This window comes from Neophocaena asiaeorientalis, unplaced genomic scaffold (genome assembly GCF_003031525.2).
Source record: "Neophocaena asiaeorientalis asiaeorientalis breed wild unplaced genomic scaffold, Neophocaena_asiaeorientalis_V1.1 scaffold340, whole genome shotgun sequence".
Lineage (NCBI taxonomy): Eukaryota > Metazoa > Chordata > Mammalia > Artiodactyla > Phocoenidae > Neophocaena > Neophocaena asiaeorientalis.
Genome location: NW_020172733.1, coordinates 2,441,908 through 2,462,443, shown reverse-complemented (window position 1 = coordinate 2,462,443; position 20,536 = coordinate 2,441,908).

Sequence of the window (20,536 nt, the reverse complement as noted above, 5' to 3'; positions counted from 1 at the left end):
TGTTGTCTAGCTGCATGTACTGGTGGAAAAGAAAACAGTTTTGGCAAACACCTAGCCAGTCTCTGGCACATTTCCCTAGACCCAACTTCCAGCCCATCAGTAGTATCATTAATACCTTATCAACAGTCACTTGACAACTGTGTTTTATTAGCCGCAGAGAAGAAAATTATGGTGACCTCAGTGTGAAGTATGGCCTAATGTTGTCAGAAATTATGCAGTAATTGTCACGACAGGCACTGAGCAAATGTATCTCTGATTGGCACTGGGGAGAGAGGTACACATTATACCTTGTGTGGCTAATGTTCTACCAAGTTCGTGGAAGAGGTTACTTGTCCAAGTTACAGTAACAGAACCACTAGCTTTCTTATCTGCTCATGCAACCTTGGACGCACAGGATGACAAGAAAAATGTTGAACTTGGAATGCAGGGGGCGCTTCATCATAAGTCCACACTTTAAAAAGAGAAAGGGTTCACACGGCCTGGGATTCCCATCCTGCCTTTGTCACTGTCAGCTCTCTCTCATTCAATTTCTTTATGTGCAGATAGAATAATTACACCTAATTCACAAATTAATGATGATTAATTTAAATAATTATTACAAAATACTGGCACATAATAGGTACTCAATAAATGTTATTTCTTCCTCACCTCCCTACACAACAGGGGGCACACTTGTCCACATTCTCACAGGCAAATTGTTTGCCTGTGCTCTTTTCAGTGTCTCTACCTCTTGACATGATCTATCACATGCTCTGGAGTTTCCCTCTCCTCTCTTTCCCCAAGAAAATGTCTGTGACCTTTCAGCCTGGGTCATGCATGGCTCTCTACTGACTCGGTTAATGTGTTTAGCAATTCTTGAACATTTTGGAGACATTGTTATTGCCAAAATAACTGGGAGGAGAGCGTCAGAGACACTAAACATCCTGCAATACTCAGGAAATTCCACACAACAAGAATGACCCTGCCATCATGTCAGTAGGGCTTCTCATTGTAAGGAGTTCTTTAAGAGCAGACATTTCAAAATGCCTTATGGTGGGGACACAGAAAGGACTTTTCTGAGACGGCATAAGACGGCCACTCTTCCTCCCCTATGTAGTCTTTGACTGGTCCATCTCCCTGAAGTGTTTCTGAAAGGGAGAAAGCCTTGTACCTCCATCTTCCCCCACCCCGGTAACTGGCTCACATCCCACCCCATCTCTACCCCCAGAGTACTCTGCCCACTCCAGCTATACATCTGACCTCATGGTCTAACTACATATAATAAACTCTGTGGGAATCATCCCATGGGTAAAGGCCATTTCTTTCCACTTAAAATGGTGATGATTGACCTGTGAAACAATAATTAAGTCTGGGTATAGATAAACAGTAGGTAAACTTGCACAACCAAATTCCTCATTACAACCCAGTCAAAGTTAAAACTAATGACAAGTTGTGTCAAAAATAATGACACACAAAACCCCCTCGCTCTAGTGTATTTAGTTAAAAGACAGTCACTTCTAAGTACAAAACAGGCCTCCTATTCATTTGGATGTCAGGAAATCATAAAGTTTTGCTGCCTAATTCGGAAAACTGTTAGCTGATGCATATTTATACTTCTGTTTAAAAATGAGAGTGTTAAATCTTTTCCCCTAAAGAGACGTTGAGTTGATCAAAGATACAGGATTGTCCTAATTCTTTTCAAATGTAGACCATCTTTAAAAAGTTATAGTAGGAGCCGTGTCTATGATTAAATAAAATTAAAACTTATGATGCTGGCAACTTAAGATTTTTATCTTTTTGCTGGGACTAAATCTCAAAGCATTTTATTACTGGTCAAGTCCCTTTTCTCACAGCATGGGTTCTGTGTCCAGGACCCAGCAGATCACAGGTTTGCCTTTCAAAATATACAATTTATGGAATAAAACTCCTCCAAGGCTGAGCTAAAAAGCACAGAAGGTTCCTGAGTGCAGCAGTCCGCCTTAAATCCTGTATATTCACAGGCACTGGGCAATTGGCCCTCTGGCTCAAAACCAAGGAAGTTGCTTCAGGATGAGCTGGTGCATTCCTGGAGTCATTTAACCTTCACTTCTCAGCCAGAGCTTGTTTAAGTGTCTGGCTCTTCAGATCCAGTTTTTGGCCCCCTTGTTCTTGAGGGGCTCTCTAAACCTCTTGTTTCTTGTCTTATGACCCACAGAGGACCTCTCTGATTAGAACGGAAGAAGCAGTCGAAGCTGCACCTAAGCCCTTTTCCATGAGCCTGAAGTCTCCACTGACATCACCTCTGCCTTTCAGCCAGGACATTTTGAATCAGCCAGAACTGATTTGATTTTCCCATTTGATGGGATTATACCTGAACATAGTATATCAGGAGGCCTAGACAAGATGCACTGGGTGGTTTTGGACTAAAACTCCTTATTCTTTAAGATGAAGAGACATATGCTAATTCTGCTTCCCAAGGCCCAAGGCATCAGATTTCTCTCAAAGCAGACTTGCCTCAAATTGGAAGGGAACTGTCATTAAAAACCTTATTAAAGATATTCTATTTCTAAGTGGGGCCCAACAACCCATAAGTCAGACACAATTGCTTTCCTGCTACCTAGAGATCCATTTACTGGAGTCTAGACAGTATCTCAAGGGAGAGGAACAACCCTGGTCATATTCTCACAGGGTCCTCTCCCAACACAAATCCCCACTGTGATGTGCTGCCCAGTAAATGGCTGGCAAACCTCAGTCTTCTCAGTACCAATGACTTGACTGTGGGGAGATAGTCTCAAACTTTATCTCCTGTGTACATCACAACCATCTATGAGGTCCAGGTCACTTCCCCCACTTTACACACGGAAGACCTGTGGTCTGGGTTCTGGAGGTGACCAAGGGTCCAAGGGAAAGGAGAGCAAGTTCTTGTTTGTTGACTGAGTGGGGCTGGTGAGTTGACTGCAAGAAGCCAGCAAGCGTTAACTTGCAACTAAAGTGGGTCTCATCGGCTTTGTATGTGAGTTTTGTAATCGGACAAATCTAAATAAGACACTAGTGTGGGTTTTTATTTTAATTCAGCCTCCAGATCACTACGGGAGAGCATGTTGCTGCTGGTTCTTAGCAGGTCAATTAGTGGGAGAATGCTGGCGTCCTCCAGGAACCATATGCTACTTGAGGATATTTAGCCTACACACACGCCTTTGAAATTATAGGAACTGAAATATAACATATTACATACCCAGGTCCACACAATCAAAGGGAACTGCCCAAATGATGGTCCGTCAGAAATGGCTCAACTAGGTCCTGAATTGTTTAGGTAATTAAGGGCAAGCCAAAGCTGCTTGTCAGAAAAACCCAGGCACATGTGATTTTCTGTGCTCTGTACACACGCCCCATAAACCTGTCATTCTTTTGTGCACTTTATATACTTTCATATATGTTTATCTTTACAGTCTTATGTGCATCTTCCTATGTTACAGGCTCAGTCATTTCCGTGGCTATTTCTAGTCTTGAAAAAGTGGTTATTTCCAGAAACCACAATTTCAACAGTTAGAAGATACATCCCTAAAGACAGGAGGGGCCTCCTTGAAAACAAGTTGACAATTCGCTTTTCTGCTTGGATATTAATGACAGACACAGCTAGCAGACCATGCAGTCAACGTAAGAGCAGCAGAGAGAGGAGACCCTAACTGTCATTTCAGTGGCCTCTGTCGTTCATCTCACATTATTATTCTTGCCACCAAGTTCAATTTCTTCCTTTCCCTGCAACTAAATCATTCTAAAGAAGCCCTATTATTCTCATACCATTTACCTCCATTGGAGGGGAGAACGGTAATAGCTAAAAGTGAGTGGATCTGTTCTTCCCCTCTATATGAAAGTAACAATGGGCTGTGTTCAATATTATTCTCTGACTCTTTTTATTGTAATGTTTTCTTGTGTCTAATCACTTTTCCTTCTGCTGTCCGCAGCTAAATAGACAGCTGGAAGTCAGCTGCTTACCTTCTAGTTTAGTAGGTTTTTAAATGTTTCGCTGCCTGTTAATTGTGTGACATTGTCCCTCATTCTGTTTTGTGAATGGACTATTCTGTATGCCAGAGCTAGGCAGACAGCTCAGCAATTTGCCACCTTTGCTTTTCTAGACCAGTGAACTTTCCCTGTTATCCCTGCAGCCAAGGTTAGAAAACCAGGAGGTAGAGAGCTGGGAAAATCCTAATTCTGAGGATGTCCCAAAGCTGAAGTTCTGACCGGGGCACCACCATCCCAAAACCAATGTCCACTCTTATCCTCATTAATAGTTTTGGTCACCCACATGAAGTCCTTTTATTGCTGGGGGTGGGGAGGGGCTCCGTTTTTATGATTTTATAACCCTGTCATTAGAAATGTTTGAAACAGCATTCCGCCCTCAGGTTGCATTGTGTGGTTATGAACTTCATTTGATCACTGCTCCATCAATTTCACGTTAACTGCTGCAATTTACAACAGCTCCAGCTTTCTAGCTACATTGTACCTTCTGCCTGTGGAAAAAAAGGAGGGCGCGGGGGGGTGGTGGGGGGAAGACCTTTGCCGCCCAGGGGAAGTTTAAAAGAATGTGATGTCTTGTTAAAACCTGAAGGGGCAATGAAAGGGGGAAGGGGGATCTCTGAAGACAGCAAACCCAAGCCTAGTAATGAATAACGCCTCGCTCCCGCTGTGAGCATCGGTGACCCTGCATGGCCGGGAGTGAATAATTCACCGCGCGAGTCATAGGCTTCCTGGTCGGCCGCAGCCTTGCTTTGTCTTACAAATATGTTCTCCCACAGAATCAGCCTTGACAGGCGAGTTCGCTGCTTGGGAAATGTTTAAACAAAAGCCTTGTGTGACGGAAAGCGCACCTTGTGATTTTGGCACCAGGCTCCCAGCGCTGAGGTTCCCGGGGAGCGCTTGGCTGGTTAATAAATCCTCAAGCATCAAAGCAAAGGTAATCAAAAAGGGAACAGGGCAGAAGACGCCAGGCTATGTTCGTGTCTGATACAAGAGTGATGGAGTCAAACAAGAATCCATTTTCACCACACATGCATATTGAAGGCACATTCATTGTTTCACTTGGAGCCACAAAGTGAGGAAAGTAGAGTGCAGCCGGGAATCCCAGGTGACTTGTTAACCCTGACTTTTGCAATTTAATTTAAATTAGAAAAAATATATATATCTCCTTGAATGAAGAACCAGAAAGCGATAGAGATTTTGGTTGAATTTGCTCTTTTTGGCGGCTTGAAAGTAGACACAGAGGGTTATTTGGAGGCTGGGGCAATTAGTTGGCTCTCTTGGATTTTGGAAGAAGGAGGTCTCAGTGTTAGGCCAAAGAATATGATAGTCTGACATCTCAGCTCCTCTTTTCCTGTAAGGGACCAGGCAGCAGCCCTGAATAGATGAATGAAACAAGTTAGAGCTGGCCTCCGGGAAGAAGATTTCACAGACTGACCTCATTCATTGTGCACCCTGAGGAAGTGACATCGTAGAGACCTAGAAAAATGCAGGGAGGCTGTCCCCAGCAGGCATCTGATACCCCCTTCCTATCCATCAAGATTTCTGTAACTTAGCTGATTTGTAAGCTCAGGACTGGGGACATACCACATTTGAACAAAGTTTTACTCAGTTCTGAATTAATGCTTACCCATAACTAAGTTGCTTATTGGTATGTATCATAAACAGCCAACTAAGTTACACCAGCTTTGAAACAGACTCCCTAAGCAAAGCTCCCGTAACTTTAAGCAAAGACTCAGGCCCGCCTCTTGAGAAAGGGTTCTAAAATTCCAAAAGTAGTCACTCCTCTCCACCTCCCCAAATAGGTTCCAGTATGAGAGCATCGTGAATGAGCCATGGGGCTCTGTCTGCTGTTCAGAGTTGAGGTTAGTATTGTCTCCCATCCTTGCCAGCCTTTGGCATTGCCAGTCTTTTCAATTCTGATATGTGGTGGTGTTTCACTGGGATTTTAGTTTGTATTTCCCTGATATAAGTAGGGCAACCACAAAATGTATCATCTAAACCAAAAGCGAAAGGGGGTGTTTTTAAAATTTTAGTGAGTTAAGCAGAGTTAACTGGGACTATTACCAGGATATATGTTATGGTCCTCTGGCACACTAGTGAGGTTAAACACTTTTTCATATGTTTATTGGCCATTTGGATATCCTCTGAGAATTTTTCTATTGGGTTCTTTTTTTTCACAGATAATAGGAATGCTTAATCTAGTCTCCTTGCATTTTGATGAATATATATTCATTTTTGTATATTCATATATATGTATTTCATAAGAATATATATTCTTATGAAATAAATTACCTTAGTAAACTACCACTACTCTATTTTATATATTGGAGTTTGGCATAATACATTTCTAAATACTTGAAAATCAGTGCTCTAGAATGATGCAGTTAAAAGGCACTCTACTTTGCTTTTATCCAGATCATGTGGTAAACCGATCCGTCCATTGTAGCATATTAAGACTTTCATTCAGTCCATTTTTCTCATTGAAAGACTTTCTTCTAAATAAGTGTTGTACTTTGTTTTTAACTATGAAATATTTCAATTGAAATTGAAAATTTTTCTATTGACATTATAGAATATAACAATAAACATTCTTGAACATTTTGCCGTATTTGCCTGTTCTATTATGCTTTGTTTTGTTTGGAAATAAAACATTATGGATACAGTTGAAAATTCTAGCCTGTCATTTCCCAATCCCATTCCATTCTTTCTACTACAGAGCAAGCCTCTTTAATATATTCTGTTTTTCATTTCATACAGCTTTAATAATATTACAACTTATATATATAGTTATATATAATAAAGTTTTAATATATATACAGTTTTATATTTATGATAACCATTCTGTACCTTTTTATTTTTTTTTGCCAAGCCATCTTTTTTGAGATTTGTCCTTATTGATACACCTAGTTGTAATTAATTCATTTTAAACTGGTAGGTTAGTTGTCACCGTTGCATGACTATATCGCTATTTATTCATTCTCTTGTTAATAGACACTGAGGCCATGAACCTCCTCGGTTAATAACAGCACAACAATAAATGAGACGCCTTGTTCACAAGTGTAAGGTTTCTCTAAGGGTTATACCTATATGTAGAATAGCTGCTTCACAGAGAATACTCAGATACAAAATTATAAGATACTGTCAAAGAGTACTCTCCAAAGTGTTCTCCTTAGCATTATATGTGCTCTATGTTATATGAGGATTACAACAGCTCCACGATCTCTACAGCACTTGGTATTGTTCATTTTTGCCTCTCTGATGGGCATGATATTATAGCTCACTTTCCCTTTAATTTATATTTCCCAAATTAGTTGTTAGTTTGAACATCTTTTCTTATGTTTAATTGTCCATTTTTAACTCCCTCTTCTTAGAATTACCTTTCTGTTTCTTTTGCCCATTTTCTCTTGGGTTGTCCTTTTCTTCATAATTTGTAAGATTACTTCATGTAAAGCTTTATATAAAGAGTCTCTTTAACATTTTTTGTCAGTTACATGCCTGACAAACATCTCCTTATCTTCTGTGACTTCTCTTTTAACTTTCTGATAGTGCCTTCTATTGAACATTTATTTTAAGTGTTAACGTAGTCAAATATATCAGTCTTCATGCTTTGTGCTTTTTGTGGTATCTCTACCAATTTCTTTCCTACTCTAAGGTTATACAGATATTTTCCTATATTTTCATCTAAAACCTTACTTTTTTTTTCATTTCATATTTAGGCCTTGAATATACCTGGAATGGTTTTTGTATAGTTTGAGGTAAGGATTTACTTTTTTATATGTGGCTAACCAATTGTCCCAGAAAAAAAAAAAATTGAATATTCTCTCCTTTCTTCTACTTATGTGAAATGCACACATGTTGTCTGTTTCCAGGCTCTCAATTTTTCTGACCGGTTGCTACAGTATATAATAGGCCTTGAGATATGATAGCACAAGTCCCCCCCATGTTGTTAACCGTCACAGTTTTCCTATTTTTCACAGTTTAATGTTAATTTTCAGATTGAGTACCACAAAATATCCTTATAACATCTGATTAGAATTACATTAAATGTATGGATTAATTTGAGGAGAATTGCCATCTTTACAATACTGAGTTGTTGTAGTCACATACATTATCTATCTCTCCATTTATTCAGTTTTCTTTTGTGTCCTTCAGTCTTTGGTAATTTTCTCCATGAAGATTCTGCACATTCTTTCTTAGATTTATTTCTATCTACCTTCTATTTTTGGTTCTTATTGTAAAAGGGATCTTTCAATCTATTTTACTTTCTATCTGTACAGAAAGTTATTGATATTTTTATGTCGACCTTATAGTCAACAATCAATGTTGCTAAACGCCTATTATTTCTAAGAATTTACTTGTAAATTCTTTTTAATTTTCTAGGAGTGAATCCTATCACCTGCAAATAAGGATAGTTTGATCTCTCCCTTTTTACCATTTTTCTTTTACTTGTCTCATTCATTGGCTAGAATCTCAAGTACAAAGTTCAAAAGAAATGTTGACTAAGGTCATGTTTGTGTTCTTCCTGACTTTAATGAACATGATTCTAAGGTCTTACTGTTATATGACATTACTGTGGAAGTTTAGTAGACACACTTTATTAGGGAAAGGAAATCTCCTTCTATCCGTATTGTATAATCATTATAATTGAGAATTGTTACTAAATTTCATCAAATGCATTTTCTGCATCTTTTGAGATAATTTTTAAATTTAATCTATTAATGTATGTACCTTTTAATAGATTTTTGGATGATAAATTATCCCTATATTCCTGGCCATAGCCTTGGTTTAACTTTGAAGTGCTGGAATCAGCTTATTTAAGCTTTTTTATTGTTTGAAATTTGTGTAAAAATTAAAATGTCCCAAAACTTTTTTTCTTATGCTGCTCTTGTCTGGCTTAAGTGTCAAAATTCTCCTAGTGTTATAACACAAGCTAAGTGGGTTTCCTGGGTTGTTTTTTTTTTTTTAATTCTTTGATACAATTTATATAGCATAAAAATTATCTGTTTTGAACATGTTATTTTAAATTGTCAGTAAAATCATCTGGGCCTGTGTACTTTGGAGAAGAGAAGACTTTTGACTTGGCATTAAATATCTGTAGTAATTGAAATTTAATCAGGTTTTCTATTTCCTTTGTGTCAATGTTAATAATTTATATTTTTCTAAAAAGTACAGATTTCACTTAAGTTTTCAATTTATTAACACCAACTTGTTGGTGATATTTCCTTGTTATTTTTTAAAATCATAACTGTAATTATTCCCCTTTTTGTTCCTAACAGCATAATGATCGAAAGTATAGGCTCTGGGGTCAGACTCCTAAAATCAAAGCCTAACCCTATCACTTATTAGTTTTGCAGCCTCAACAAAAATACCTAACTTACCTGTGCTTCATTTTTAACAATATTCTAGCTTCATTTTAAACTCTACAGACAACTTCTGTCCCTTCTCAGTAAATGGAAGCTCATGCTCCCTTGTCCTCTGACATCTATTATGACCGAGGTAAAGTCTGATGGCCACTCCTTTGTGAGAGTTTTTCTGATTGGTAGTCTGAAGATTTTATTCCTTATTCTTGTATTACAGGCTGAGTTGTACGCTCTTCAAAATTCCTATTGTTGAAGCTCAACATTTCAGAATGTGACTGTATTTGGAGATAGAGCCAATAATGAGATGATTGAGTTAAAAATAGGCCATTAGGGTAGACCTAATCCAACCTTCTTGATATCCTTGTAAGAAGGAGATTGAGACACAGATAAGCACTGAGCAAAGATGTGTGCAGATACAGTGAGAAGGTGGCCATTTGCAAGCCAAGGAGAGAGACCTCAGAAGAAACCAACTCTGCTGGCACCTTGATCTTGGATTTCTAGCCTCCAGATTGGTATGAAAATAAATTTCTCTTGTTAAGCCACCTAGTCTGTGATACTTTGTTATGGCAGCCCTAGCAGACTAATACACCTTGATACTCTGCAGTTTCACCATCATGTGTCTACTTATTAACTTATTTTTATTCATTCTGGGATTAGTACTCAGAGTACTCAAAGACCTATGTCTTCCTTCAATTCTGGTACATTTTTTAATTATCACCTTTCAAAATATTGGTTCTCCACCATTACCTCTATTTTATTCTTCTTGAATTTCCTATTAAAGATATTTTGGAGCATTGCAATTGATTCTCCATTTTCTTAACTGCTCTTTTTTTCCTTAAACTTTTTTTCATTTTTACCAGATTTTGTTTCATAATTTCTTGCCCTTTTCAATGAAAATCATTCTTTCATTTATCTCTTTGAGCATTCTCTGTTAATGTCTTAGACTACTTCATGGAGAAAACTCATGCTCAGTTTGGTTTTTTATAAGTGTATTACTGAACTTTTGATCTCTTCATTTCTTTTGGAAATTTGGTTTGCAGCCTCCTTTTCAGTGAGCAGTTAGCTCCCCGCCAACCTTCACATTTTATGTATCCTGCAAAGAGAGTATGCAGCAAAGCTTCACTACATTTGAGTTCATAAAATAAATTTATACAAATAGAATACATTTTTAATAGTTTACATATTAGAGTTCTATATAAGTTTTATGCCTGAAAGAAGTATCTCTTTGCAAAACAGAAAGTTTGAAAATGACTGTAGTCTACTAAGATTTCCAGCCCCAGGGAATACAACTTTCCTTAGAGAGCTCCCTCTAAGAATGCTGTAATGAGTGTTTTAGGCACATTTCAGCTATTGGGAGAAGCTCAAGGTTTCTCCCACCTGATTTCACTATTTCCTGAGGAGGGAGCATGCCAGCACCATGCTTGAGATTGTTCTACACAAAACAAAGTCAAGTCCAGCATGGAAACTGGAAATGCCTGTAAGGCCAGTCTCATGCTCTATCTCATTCATGAGCATAAAATTCTCTCCCTTTCACATCTGACTTTAGGATTATGCTTTATTGGCTCTTATTCCTATTTAGACTTATTTTACCTTGAACTTATCTTTCAGCTTTTTATCTTCCACCTGAACCTAGACAGGCAAATGGTAGGCTCACCGCTGACACGTGCTCCAGCCTAGCTCATCCCAACCACTGAGATTCAAGACCAAAGCCGCATAACTATAAACAGGCTGAATTTTCCCAGACTGTTTCCTCTGTTCTCTTCTCTTTAGAACCTATAGTAGCAATTGTGAAAGAGTTGAACATTAGGGTTTAGGGGTAAGTGTTCTATTTTCCTCTCCAGCTCTCTAACAGAAGTCTTAATTCTTAGCAAATGCACGTTCCTTGGAAATGGAGCCAAAAGTCCCCCCACGATTCCCTGCCCTGTCACTTCCTCCATAAGAGACATAGCAGAATACCTGAAGAACACCTGGTCCAGACCTTGCCCCAGTCCTGGAGAATCCACCATGCAGGTTCTGGCAGGACCACTGCCGAGAATTGATGACGGGCAGGTCCCAGGGCTCCCTGCCACTCAGTTCCTCACTCTCAGATCAAGGAGTTGCTAGGAGCATCCAGTCCTTTTCAAATACCGTCAATGATTCATCCCAGGAACAGAAGCAAGCAAGTTATTTTCACAAAATTATTCTGTTTTTCATTAACATTCTCTCATGATGCTTACCACTCCCTAATCTCTCTCTGGACTCTAGAGATCTTTTTTCCAGAAAGTATCCAGGAGGTATATGCAATTCTGTAACCACACTGCCAAGAATGCCCTACACTCCTCCAAAACACTGAAAGCCTCCTACGGCATCCCCAAAGACTGCCCCTGCTCCAGCTCACTGATCTCTTCTCACATGGAAGCCCACAAGACAACTTACAGAAACCCACTGGCACCTCAGGCAAGCACAAAGGTGGCGTAGGACATGTTCAGAGTCATGGTTTCTGAGAAGCAAGAGAGGAAAAATACTTCCTGAACCCCAAACTAGTCATTACCCCAAACCTGTAATGATGTGATGGTGTCAGTCTCTTGGGGGATTGTTGGAAGGACTAAGTGAAATAATATGTGCTTAGCAGAGAAGGTGCTCTGAAAATGGGATTATTTTCATTCTACCCACAACTGGAGCGCTTTGCCCATATAGCAGAATGGGAAACAGGACAATACTTAAAGCAGAGCTTCCTGTCTGTAATGGAGAGAACACTTAACCAGCCTGTATTAAACATTTCCTACATGCCAGCCACTCTTTTAAGCACTTTGCATAAGTGGTTCTTATCTGCCACCTTAAAGACCACAGCTCAGAGGCAGAGGGTGGTTTATCCAAGTCACCCAAAGCCAGCCAGCTAGAAACCGCAGAGACAGGTCAAGGTTAAAAGAATAGGACGCAAATGCCAGAGTAAGTAAAACTATGTGCAGAAGTTTAGAAAAGTATAAATATATAAGGGAATGAAGTTCGTTTGAGGACAGAGAAGATTTAGGTGTGGGGAATGGCCTAAATGGTATGGGACTGACATAGATGACTTAGATATTTTGGTCAAAAGTCAAACAGTGTAGGAACATATGAAGATGCAGAAAGGTAGTTGGGAACGTGGGCACAGAAGCACTGCACACCTAAGTACAATTTGATTGGAGCATCAATAGTGAACCAAGAGTTCAGTTTTAAGTCATTCTGGGCTAAATTATGCGTTTATGAGTGGACATCAGAAGTTCACTTTAAATGTATATTTACTTGATTCTGTGCCCACATAAAAGGCTGCAATTAGCTTAAAGTGAAAAGTTTTGAGGAGTTCCAAGGACAGAACATTTCTCTCAGAAGAGCCTGTGTCTTTAACAGAGTGAATTTGCAAACAGCCCCAGGCAAATGCCAAGTACGCCAGCATCACAAGACTTTCCTTATGAAGTATCAGCCTGGTTGTGTCAAGTCCTCAAGACAGACATAATTATCTCTAGCAAGATGCCGTTTCATACCAATACCATACATAGCTTTGGATTTAGCTTAGGAGAGAGCACACAACTGGTTTGGGGCTCAACAATAGTGTATGATTACAAAGACCACTCCCTTACACGTTTTAATTTTTTTACGATTCCCCAGAACAAATGGATAGTGGTTTTTCTGGCTGTCTAGCAAGAAACCTGGTGCCCCCTAAGCCACCCTGGCACAGCCTCTGAAAGTTTTTAAGATGAGCTGAAGTCAAGGAAAAACCAATCTGAGTAATTAAAAGACACGTAAACAAAAGATCACGTACCAAGACGACTTGAAACCCTTTAGTAAAACCATTGTAAATTGCGCTTTGGGGGGAACAAAACCATAAAATATTATAACAAGTAAACACATTATTGTATTATACGTAATCTCAGAGCCATGGACTTTCCCAATTCCGCTTCTCTAATTTTCTATAATCTTTGTTATTTTTTGCTTGACAAAAACCCTGAGAAGCCAGTCTTTGAAACAATGATCTGTTATAATGTGGGGCAGTGACGTAACACAGCAAGCTTGAATGTGACACACTACAAAATCCAAGGAGGAACCCCTCTTTGTTGTATACAATGTACACACACACACACACACACACACACACACACAAAACCTCCCCACCTTTCTCCACTGAGCTGAGTGTATTTGTTGGGCTAATAGGGGTAAGTTCTTGAGCAGGAAGGACGGGTGTGCTCTTTGTGGAACAGAGGAGGAAGTTATCAAGAGGCTAGAGAGGGCAGCAAGGAGGCTGCACCAGGAATAAGAGGGCACAGCCACATACCCTGTCAGCAAAGGGAGGGACACACAAAGGCCTCTCACTCCCACCCACTGGGAGGGCCCCTTACAGTCCATGGGCCTGGAAAAAAACAACCTTTGGGTCCAGCATTGCCCAGGGTCACCAATGGCTTTCAACCCGCCATTGGGTAGACTAAAGCCAACCCAAAATTTAGAAGGGCGAGGCCATGGTGGATCTCACTTATGACTAATATGAAGAGAAGTTTTCCCAAATTATACGTAAAGATCCTAGGTGAAGTCAGACAGGAAAATCACCAATAACAGAAATACTCAACTGAGTTTGGGAGGTTTACAAGGGGACAGTAAAACCAGTACTTGCTGAGACTCACTGAGCCATAAACTATGCTGGTCCCTCTATGACTATACTATTTAATGGCTACATTATTCAACGGTTATATTATTTAACTCTGAAGGAGAGAACAGATCCCTGGCTTCTACTAGAAAAGTACAAAAAAGTCCAGATTCCCTCAAGGGTAGGCCAACGCCAAAGCCCTGCTCAGGACATGCCAACCCAATAACATATTGACAGTCAAGTCACATACCAAAATTCCCTACACATGGATTATAAGTGTTCTCCATCTTCCTTTTTGTGGGGTCAGAACTAAATGCTGGAAGTCAGAGCATCAAGGTCAAGGAATACTTATTACCATCAATTTAAAAAACCAGAGTTCCTAGATGGAATTATAATAGGTCCTTCCCATTTCCAGACACCCTCTAGCACCAGATGTCATTGTCAATTTTATAGATGAGAAAACCGAGAGTTAGAAAGGCTAAGTGCCTTGCCCAAGTCAAACATATATATTCAGAAGGTGAGCCTTAATCACGTGACACTGTACAGTATCTAGGCATGAAATTTTTTGTCCCTAAAGCAATAATTTATTGAACAGAACATAGATTTACTGGAACAGTCTGATGCAGCTTTCGTAGGTCCCTAACTTAATCTCAGGGACTAGTTTTAGAACTGGAGGAATCTGATTCAATATTTGTAAGTCTTTATTTTAGTCTTACCTTTTAACCCCACAAAATCATGAGCCTGGTTCAAATTCCCTTGGGAGAAATCACTGGAGACTCTACCTCCTTATCTGAAGATCTTTTCTATTAACACAAACTACAGTTGACACTTAACGTTCACAAAGACTAACATCATGAGAAATTATGAAGTCATATTTGCAAATGCCTCTGTAACATATAATTTTCTCTATAAAATGTAGTCTTTCATTCGCTCCTTCATTTAAGAAACATCTTATTGAAATCTTGCTACAGGCAGGCAATAAAATAAAACCAAACAATTTAAGTGACCATCTTAGAGCAGAAAACAGCACAGCTGGGTTGAGATTGGATACCAAGGAGTCACCTAGGCTCATTCAGCAGTGAAGTGTCTCATCTCAATGTACCAGCATCACTATGCATGCGTTCAAATCCCTGCTTCAGCAAAATTATAAATACTACATGCCATGGGTTTTAGGTCATTGGTATGTAACTGAAACTACAAGTATTAAATCTATAAATGTCATAGATTCCTATACCTGGTGCTGGAGACTTAAATTCTAGTACTGTTTGGCTGTGTGGCACTGGGTCAATCACTTGACTTCTCTGTGTCTGCATTTACTCATCCTAGAGTTGAGGTAGATCATCTGTAAGATTGTTCCTGGCTCTAAATACTGATTCTATTAAGTATTCTATTAAGGGCAGCTTAGGAATTGCGAATTTTAATTTTAAGGGCTGTCATAGTCTCTTCAGGTTTTTATAGCAAAATACCATAGACTAGTTGGCATATAAACAACAGAAATTTATTTCTCACAGTTCTGGAGGCTGGGAAGTACTTGTATAAGGCACAAATTTGGTGTCTGGTGAGGCCCTTCTTCCTGGTTCACAGATGGCCATCTTTTCACTGTGTCCTCACATAGTGGAAGGAGTAAGGGAGCCCTTTGGGGCCTATTGTATAAGGCCACTAATCCCACTCATGAGGGTTGCATTCTCAGGGAGTGGCACGATATATTTAAAGTGATGAGAGGGAAAAACCAACCACCAAGATTACTCTACCCAGCAAGGATCTCATTCAGATTCGATGGAGAAATCAAAAGCTTTACAGACAAGCAAAAGCTAAGAGAATTCAGCACCACCAAACCAGCTTTACAACAAATGCTAAAGGAAGTTCTCTAGGTGGGAAACACAAGAGAAGAAAAAGACTTACAAAAAAACCAAAAACAATTAAGAAAATGGCAATAGGAACATACATATTGATAATTATCTTAAATGTAAATGTATTAAATGCTCCAACCAAAAGATACAGACTGGCTGAATGGACACAAAAACAAGACCCATATATATATGCTGTCTACAAGAGACCCACTTCAGACCTAGGGACACATACAGACTGAAAGTGAGGGGATGGCGAAGGATATTCCATGCAAATGGAAATCAAAAGAAAACTGGGGTAGCAATACTCATATCAGACAAAATAGGCTTTAAAATAAAGACTATTACAAGAGATAAGGAAGGACACTACATTATGATCAAGGGCTCAAGCCAAGAAGAAGACATAACAATTGTAAATATATATGCACCCAACATAGGAGCACCTCAATATATAAGGCAAATGCTAACAGCCATAAAAGGGGAAATCTACAGTAACACAATGATAGTGGGGGACTTTTAACACCCCACTTACACTAATGGATAGATCATCCAGAGAGAAAATTAATAAGGAAACACAAGCCTTAAATGACACATTAGACCAGATGAGGGTTGCATTCTCTTTCAGCTAATCACCTCCCAGAGGCCCATCATATGAATGGACAAGATACCATCCAAATACCATCAAATACCATCCACCTCCAAATACCATCATATGAATTTTAGAACACAAACTTTCAGTCTATATCAAGGACATTGATTTGTTAGGAGTGATGTACACATTGTCCCCTCAATTCATTTTCATAAAAAACATATTTTTTATTCTCTTCAGGGACTAATCTCTTAGACTTTGTCTCTACAATTGTAAAATCTGGAAAGATAGTGCTTTTGATTGTGTATAATAGAGAAGCAGCAGCTGCATCAGCCATACCAATCGAGCAAGTAAGCATTTCATGGTTTCCATGAAACCAAGTAGCCAAAATATATATTTTTATAATCACCTGTACTGTTTTCATGGAAGGCAAGGTATGCAGTTCTTCAATCCATAAAAAATTACTTTAAAATATCTCAGCCTTTGGACCATTCTGTTATCATATTTCTCTCTCATGGCTTATAATTGCTTTTAAGTATGTGAGTGAGATCTATTTCTGGATCATCATTTTCCAAAGCAGTCCCACAATTACTGTTGCAGGTTTGCTACTAACTGCTCTACAATGCCTTTCTCAAGCTTGCATAATGGTGGTGATAAAACTGCTGCCAATAATTAATATTCATTGGCTGCCCACAATATGTCCACAAAACCGTATGTGCAGCGCAAGCTTTCTAGCATCATGGACTCAGACAATATGTTTCCTGTAGCAGGACAGTCAACTACAAATGAGGGGATCACCTTCAAATGTGAGTTTAAAGCATTAGTCACAAATTAGGCTTTCTGGGAATGAGATAACAGCTCACTGACATGGACTTTTAAAGTTTTTTTACTTAGTTGCCAATATTTAAAAACTGGGATACGCAACATTTTAAAAATCTGGATTTCTTGCTTCACATGATTTAGATGATCTGGCAACAACAAAGCCTACCCAACGATGGGCTGGAATTGACTAACCCCTTGGATGGGCTTCACCACTTCCCTACTCCATTCGTTTACAATCTGTTCTGACAGACATTAAGTTTTCAATCCCATTTAAACCTATTTTTAAATAATCTATTGGGAAGAAATATGAACATCCTGGCCTAAGGTAACATAGAGTCCTTCACATATGGTTCATGGCCTGTGCCTGGCACAGAGCAGGCACGCAGAAATGTTTGCGGGACCAATTGAATGGAATGCAGTACCCAGGAGGGAAAGTGGATACTGAGTTTAGCATTTTGTGACCACTGAAAAACTTAGAAACAGCAAATTTCGATCAGATTATAACCATGGACAAAGGCTTCTTTTCCACACTGGCATCAGGTGGCAGTGTCCAGTTGCCTCTCCCAAACATGCTGTGCACTCAAGGGCCTGGGTACCACATGTGGGACAAAACACTCTCATTAAATTAATGGCCTCTCCCAAACATCCAAAGGTCTTCAATCAACACCAGTATTAAAGTCATGTTGGTGGCAATAGGGGCCAAGGGATTTGGGATTGTATTTTTCATCTGATTCCTGCTGCAAGTAGTGCCAGCCTTATCATGGAAAAATTAGGAAGTGTTCCTAGCACTGTCCCCTGAGCTACTGAGGGGACCAAACTGACCCCCAAGTTCTACAGACTTGTTGCATCAATGGCTCCCACAGCTTAATGAAAGCAGCACATATGTGCCCACACACCACACACACACACATTCTCATGTGCTGAGGTTGTGTATTTCAGGACTGGAACAATGGCACAGAAATGGGCCATATAGACGTTCTGTTCATGGCTTTCTGGACAGGAAGTTTCCCCTGAAGTGATACATTTATTACGTACTGGCTATGCAAGAATTTCCAGCCTAGATAAAAATCTCTGTATTTGCAAGGGACATTGAATTAAGACACCACATCACTCTGGGCTTCTATTTCCTTATCTGTAAAAAGACAGCTCAGCGGTTCTCAAATATTTTAGTGGAAAAAATGGCAAAACATTTCTTCCCTAAATAAATCCTACTCAGAACGACAATATATAAAATAAAAGCTGACCTGTTTTTGTTGAAAGGGACTAAGCCTTCCTTTCTGCCCCCTTCCCCAACACCCATACCCTGGGAAACTCTGAAACCCACTGCACTAAGTGATGTCAAAGTTTCCTTCCAGCCCTGAACTTCTATAACTCTGTAAGTCCTGTATATGGTTAGGTACACTTGTAACCCATGTAATATGGGATACAATAGGACTGTAATAGGGAAGAACAAATCTGACTCCATATTAGATCTGCTTCTTTTACTTTAACCTTTGTATTCTATTGCTTTTGCATCCAGTCAAGAATGTTGCCTATAGTCTGAAATATACAGGAAAGTACATTCTCAAGCCTCTGACTTTTAAGGGTATAACACTTTTCCATTCATATAAAGACAAAAGTTACAGAACAGAGAATATCATTTGTCTCATTGGAGGTTTACAGGAACGTCGTGACCTGACCTACGGAACAGCTTCAAGAACAAAGGATTCCTACATCAAGAAGTCTGCAACAACCATCCCTCCCTCACCTGGCCTTTAAAAATGCCTTGCTCATCATCAGAAAATCTACAAACAACAAATGCTGGAGAGGGTGTGGAGAAAAGGGAACCCTCTTGCACTGTTGGTGGGAATGTAAATCGATACAGCCACTATGGAGAACAGTATGGAGGTTCCTTAAAAAACTAAAAATAGATTTACCACATGATCCAGCAATCCCACTACTGGGCATATACCTGGAGAAAACCATGATTCAGAGAGACACATGCACCCCAGTGTTCATTGCAGCACTATTTACGGTAGCCAGGTCATGGGGCAACCTAAATGCACATCAACAGACAAATGGATGGAGAAGTGGTGTATGTATACGGTGGAGTATTACTCAGCCATAAAAAGGAATGAAATTGAGTCATTTGTTGAGACGTGGATGGATCTAGAGACTGCCATGCAGAGTGGAGTGAGTCAGAAAGAGAAAAACAAATATCGTATATTAACGCATGTATGTGGAACCTAGAAAAATGGTACAGATGAGCCGGTTTGCAGGGAAGAAGTTGAGACACAGATGTAGAGAACAGACGTATGGACACCAAGGGGGGAAAACTGCAGTGGGGTGGGGATGGTGGTGTGCTGAATTGTACGATTGGGATTGACATGTATACACTGATGTGTAGAAAACTGATGACTAATAAGAGCCTGCAGTATAAAAAACAAACAAACAAACAAAACACTAAACTTTCATTGGGTTATTTGTATGGAAATATGTTAATTTAAATGTTTCAGACATTACATGAAACTTCTAAAAATCTTATATGTTCTGGTATAATGTTATAAGTCATAATTCTAGTTATTACTTTAAAATGTATATCTCAGAAATAACTAAATTTCCTTGTCAGTTGCATTATTATGAACTTTCATCAAATCCTTAACTGTGGTCATTTTTAAGTCTTTTGTCACTTACAGACAGTTCTGGGTGTACTCAGATGCTTTTGCAAATATGTTCCTATAAAAGGGTTTCATCCTTTCATTCAAGGAATTCATGGAAAAGACTCTGACAAGTACAGGTTTCTGGTAACTGACTGTACTGCTGAACTGAATGAATAAGCATTTTCAGAACTCTAATGGAAAACTGATGAACTCATAAAAGTGCTAACGAAAGATCAAGATAAAAAGAAAATTAATTACATGGGACTGAGTGAACTGATGCAGATGATTATAATTTTTGTGACTTTCTGTTTGAATAAAAAAAAAATCCCACAAGGACTCAGAGGCAAAAAATATACAAATCAATTTTCACTGCAAAGTAAAAGAGCTGTTACAGTGGAGGATTACTGGACTGAATGTCAATATTATGACATAGTATGAGTGTGTTTCGTGTTTGGTAATTGCAATCATTGTTGCTTTTGTTGTGGTCATCCATTTACAATGCTTGGTGTCAGTCTATTTATCTCTTGTAAAAATAAAATACAGTGTGTGTGTGAAAAAACAAAAGCAAATATATATATATATATATTATCCTATCTCCCTTTTTTATGTAGAATCATTATGTTCTTTTTAATTTATTTTATTGAAGTACAGTTGATTTACAATATTGTGTTAATTCCTGCTGTACAGCAAAGTGGTTCCGTTTCATA